This window comes from Pteropus vampyrus, unplaced genomic scaffold (genome assembly GCF_000151845.1).
Source record: "Pteropus vampyrus isolate Shadow unplaced genomic scaffold, Pvam_2.0 Scaffold314, whole genome shotgun sequence".
Taxonomy (NCBI): Eukaryota; Metazoa; Chordata; class Mammalia; order Chiroptera; family Pteropodidae; genus Pteropus; species Pteropus vampyrus.
This window is the reverse complement of record NW_011889095.1, coordinates 742,100-747,490: the sequence shown is the minus strand read 5'-3', so window position 1 is coordinate 747,490 and position 5,391 is coordinate 742,100. Positions and strand designations below refer to the sequence as shown.

Below are 5,391 nucleotides of genomic sequence, written 5' to 3'. Positions count from 1 at the left end.
ATTGGGCCCGACAGGGTTGAGGACGACCACTCTGATGATTTCCCACTGCTCTGAAAATGAAACCCCCACTCTCTACCGGCCTATGTGATATGGCTGTGGCCGAACGACCTTGCCGGCCTCACCCCCCACTTCCTTTGCTCACTCTGCTCCTGCCATACTGGCCTCCTTTCCTTTCTGTCCCTGGAACAGGCCACTGAATTTGGTAGTCCTGGGTCATTAAAGAAACCTGAAGAGTCGCACATACGCTACATAAATCAGTCTGCACAGAGGAACGCCTGTGCAGTATCTACTGTGGGCCCACAGATACACTCCCACCAGCTATTTGCACAAAGTAATCATTGTCCATTCTTCACCTGTAGGAGTATATTTAACAAACTATAGAACACTGCTAGCAACCAGCTAATTTCACAGCAAAACTAAAATGCCCACCGACCTCATTTACAGATGTCACGTTGATGCCCTACATGTGCCGCTTAATCTCCTCTGCGACCTTTTTACACATAAATGAAAACAAGCACCTGGGGAAGGATTAAACAAATGTATTTTACTCGCTAAATCCACATCGTGAAACGCGCAGGGTCTTCATCGAATCCTAAGGCTGTGACAATTCATGGGAATCAGACATGGAAGGTTTAGTCTCCCAATTGTGACCTCCTCCAAAACTTAAGGAATAGAGAAATATCTGCTTATTAAATAAGCTGAATTTTATTCTGAGCATTTCAGAGATTTACATATCTAATGATGAGCAAACTATTTGATCAGGATCTTTATGAAATTCATGGGAATCTGATACATAATATTTAAAATAAAATATATAAAAGAATCCGGTTATTAATGAATCAAAACCAAAATCATCGAGCTTGCATGGCTTGTCCAGGGAACAGCGGGGTTGGAAGCAGTCTGTCTGATTCCAGAGGCCAGGTTCTGAACCACGGCACCACGTACTGTAGACTGCCTAATCTGAGTATGCACGCGCACACACACGCATGCACGCACTCCAGGCATGTGTGCAAATGGCCTAGTGCTCTATGGCATAGTAATCAGGCGTTGCCTCTTGTCTGTCTGTCTGTCTGTGTTTTATTCCGGTTTTCTTTTGGAATGTCAGTACTCACAGGCCCCTAGGGGCCTGACTGAAGGCCTGGTCTGGGTGACCGTCCCAGGCTCACCTAGCTTCTCACTCCCCTCCTCCACAGCCCCCAGACCCATCTTTTCCATCAGAGTCTGGCCTCAGCATCTGGCAGGCCCTCAGACCAACTGGCGGCATGGTCCAGCGGGCAAACTCCTAGCTCGAGACACAGACCGCTCGGTTTGAATCTGGGCTCTGCCGCCTCCTAGCCGTACGCTTGAGCCTGCTGGTTGGCCCTGGCGCCACACAGCCCTCACCTGTAAGATGGCGACACCAGCACCCACACTGGAGGACTGCCGCGAGGATTCAGTGGGTTCCTGCAGGTGAAGACGTGCTCACAACAATGTCTGGTCCAGGGTAAAGCCTCTAAAAGCGCTAGAAACTGCTATTCTTGCATTCCAGCGTCCTGGCCACTCTGGCTCTCCACGTGCTGGGAGGCGCCTTCGATTTACGAGGAGTTGCTCCTCGCTCTGCTCTAACTCCAACGGACGCGGGCGGCCACCCCACAGCCTACTCCCCTCCAGACCCGGCAAATCCAGACGCCGCAGGCACAGTCAGCACGCTGCCTCCTGCGCACAGTCGCTGCGGCAAACTGACACGAGCTCCGTAACGTAGCTGCTGTCTTAAAAGTGGACCCTGACTTTTAAAGAACCATATTCACCCATTCGTCCAACAAATACTATGAACCACAGGGGCTATATCATAGAATAAAATATAAAATAAGGAGAGTGAGAAAAAATAACTAGAAGTCAGCATTTTAAGGGCAAATACAAATCAGCAATTATTCTTCAGCAATCTGATATGTAATTTTAATGGCCCCAATAAACAATGAATTACACCGCAGTTTAAATGCCATTTGGATGCAAGTCAGTTGGAGACAGATAAGAATGCTCTGGTGACGTAATTCTGGCTGAAGGCCAGTTATCATTCAGTTTAAGCGTCTGTTCCCAATGGCAGGAGGTGAGGAACAGCCGAATCGAGAAAATGCAAATCTGTCGTGCAGATCTGGATAACAGGAGTACCGCTTGGGTCTGACAAATGTCGAGATGGCAGTAATGTAATTTTTAAGCCTTCAAAACTAATCCATAAGACCAAGGGACCGGGGTCAGGGAGGATGTGGAATGGAGGGAATCAGATTTAATTAAGAAATCTGAAGTCAGGAAATGAAGGAAGTTAACGGTAATTCACCCGCACTGCGATCTGTAGCATTCAAAGTCCTGAGCTTCCCCGCCCAGCCTGAAGGGACGGTGGGGCGAGCTCAACACGCTGTGGTGCCATGAGCATCATTAAATACGTCCCCTTGTCCTCCCGTAACAGGAGCGCCTCTGTCAGCCCTTCAAGGGGTGAGGAAATTGAGGCTCACAGATTACTTAGGGTCACCCTGCGAAGGCGTGGCGATGTCGGACTCAAGTGTGCCTGGCCGCCTTTCAAGTTTATCAGTTCTTGCGAGTTTGATAGTTTGAAGAACCCACGCTTTCTACATTCCTGATCATTTGTTATAACATTTAAACGCTAATGCTCTATTCGAGCACCCTGCGGCGCTTGGTGCTTGGAATAGTTCATTTAGTCTCCGAGGCAGCTTATCTGCGGGACATCGGAGATGAAATACGAGTTGACACAAGGATGCCTCATTAATCTCCAACACAAACAGAAATTTCGGATTCTTTAAAAGCATTTTGTCATTGCCTAGAGGTTGGAAACTGTTGTCAGGCCCCTCGTTACAAAATTATTTATGTAGAGACATTAGATATGCAACCCTCAATGTGAAATCTTAATTACTGCCCTTTTAGCTGATTTTTGTGCCCTCAGAAGGGTATAAATTAGAAGAATCACAGCTGAATACGTTAGAATGAAGGCTGCACAATGGAATACAGCTGCCCTCAGGTCCGCATCCATTCTGGCCGTTTCTCCACGTCCATTCTTATTTCAGAGGAGCCAAAAACAACAGATACAAAAGGGAGAAAAATGAAAATGACCCTCGTTCACCATTATTCTTCAGCTACGGAAGGCTTCGCCACCAGTCTGTGGTTTTCTTGAGGACAGGGCCATGCCTTGTCCTCTGCGGGGCCCAGGGCCTGGCCCTGCGATCGGCACATAGTAGGGCTTAATAAATGTTTGCTGACTAGAGCTGAACTTGGGTGACGATCTGTTTGCAAAGCTTCCTTACGTATATATTCGAACAAAGGTTATTCCGCTGTGCTCATTCCATCGTCTGATCATTATATTGCCTGCATTCGGTCTAACAAAAGGTGTAGCGCACTGAACGTCCTGCGGCCAACAGCAAGATTAAAAAGATGTGTGACTCGTGAGATGGCCTGGCATCCCTCATTTAGCAGCGGTTCCTAAAACCAGAGAGTCAAGGCCAGCTGACGATGGCAGGACCAGGCCAAGGGCTCCACTCCCAGGCCTCCAGCCTCACTACCATTCCACCTGGCCATACCTTGTACCTGTAACACCACACGTTGAGAAAGGGTCAGTTAGGAGTAGGGGACAAGAATTAATTTGTCAAGGAAACCAAATGAGCAAATGAACAATACTAAGAAACAGAAGCAGTTTAGATTCTATAACCTAAGGCAAGTAGCAATCTGTTGTCCAGAAAATAACCATGAATGAAAATAGCCTGGAGCTATTTAGGCGACAGCCTCTAACTCCCACATTTTGGGAGAGATGAAAGTCCAGGCTCTGGAATCATCCGAGTTTTGGCTGAAGATGGGCTTCATTGCTCACGAGCTGGGTGATTGTAGGAAACGCCCGTCTCCTCTGAGTTCCAGGGGCCTCCTCTGTAAAAGGGGATCTGGCTTCGATGGTTTCTGTAACCCTCTCAGGGGGAAATGAGATGATGTGTATAAAGCAATTTGGCCAGTGCTGACGCTCAGTGGGCAACTAATCAATGAGACAGCTTCTCTGACACTGGTACCATGACTTAGCACAGCAGGAGTCGAACCACAGGCGAACGGAGCGTTCCCTACAGCTGACAGTCAGTACCTGGATCGCTGTCATTTGTTGTGCCAGCCTTTTCTGTTTCTAGTTCCCTTTGGCAGAATGTCCTCTGCTGTTGATGAAAACGGGGACCTAATCGCTGTGGTATTTCCTGGTTCAGGACGGGCAACTGGCTGTACCAGGAAGTCAGAAGAATGAGGCGGGGTCACGTTCCCCTAGATTTGAATTCACCAGGCCTGTGTCTCAAAACTAAGCATTGCTGTCGGAGCGATGTGAAAACACTGTCTCTGCAGCATGTAGAAGCGCCACCAGGGCAGCGTCCGGTTCTTCTCAGAGGTCCTGGGCCGAACGGCAACCAGGCAGGCGGCAGCGTCCCAGAGACTGCGACGTGCCGAACTGATCGGGGTCGGCACTGTAGTTACTGCCAGTTTCCGTCTCATTTCAAATCATTTAATCTGGATTTGAATCCTAGTTCGGTCGTTTCCCCTTGATCACCTTTCCGAGTCTCTGTCAGACGAGACAACGGAAGGGCCCTCGGAGGGCCGCTGCGGGGGATGAAGGACATCACGGATGACAAAGCACAGAGCGAGTGCGTGGTCAGCATTAAGTGTGGTCGTCATTTTACCCAAATTCCAGTATTCGAAGCCACGCGGGGACCACGCAAATCCAGAGTGTCCTGTTGACTGTAGGAAAGAGGGAGCCTCCCAGGGGACTCGTGTGGGGGTGCGCCAGGCTCGGAACTCGGCGCGGAGATAACTGGCTGCCGTGTGATAGTGACCAGTGGGCCGAGCACTCGCTGCGTGCAGGCCTCCCCTGCAGCAAGTTACACGCGTGGCACCTGGCAGGAAGCAGAGTAGGGAGAGGCCAGAGGTGGGAAGACCGACGCAGGGCCGGATAAGAGGCGAGGAGGGCTTTAATCCACGCATGTCACAAACAAGAGCAGCAGGCCCAAGGAATCGGGTGGCTGCCAAACTGCCAGGGAGAAGGGCGGGCAGCGGGGCCAAGCAAAGCGGAAACCTCTCCAGGACCCTGGGACCAGGCAGATGGCCGCGCACGTGTGCGCACAACTGCGTGCCACGGCTGGAGCTGGGTAAGTGACCCAAAACACAGGCCTTCCCTCCCAAAGGGGTCATTTCGAGAACAACCGCTTGATGGTACTGAGATAATGAGCAACAGCTGATACAAACGAAATCACTGGGCGTTTAGAAATAAATAAAACAACTGACCTCAAAACATTTTTCTTTCTTTGCCTGGTGAAGCAGACTAGCCATTCCGGGAAGCAGAATTGGAAAGATGAATGTTTCCAAATATTCTTTGGGAGAACC

At 49.6% G+C, this 5,391-nt stretch overlaps 1 long non-coding RNA gene across 1 annotated transcript; it reads right to left on the bottom strand.

Moving 5' to 3' along the window:
* Nucleotides 1–529: 529 nt before the first annotated feature.
* LOC105303744 lies at nucleotides 530–5,390 on the bottom strand. Its single transcript, XR_002776697.1, has 2 exons — nucleotides 5,293–5,390; nucleotides 530–4,904 (listed from the first exon to the last, which is right to left on the bottom strand). It is a non-coding gene; the product is annotated as an uncharacterized LOC105303744 (long non-coding RNA).
* Between the last annotated feature and the right edge of the window lies 1 nt (nucleotide 5,391).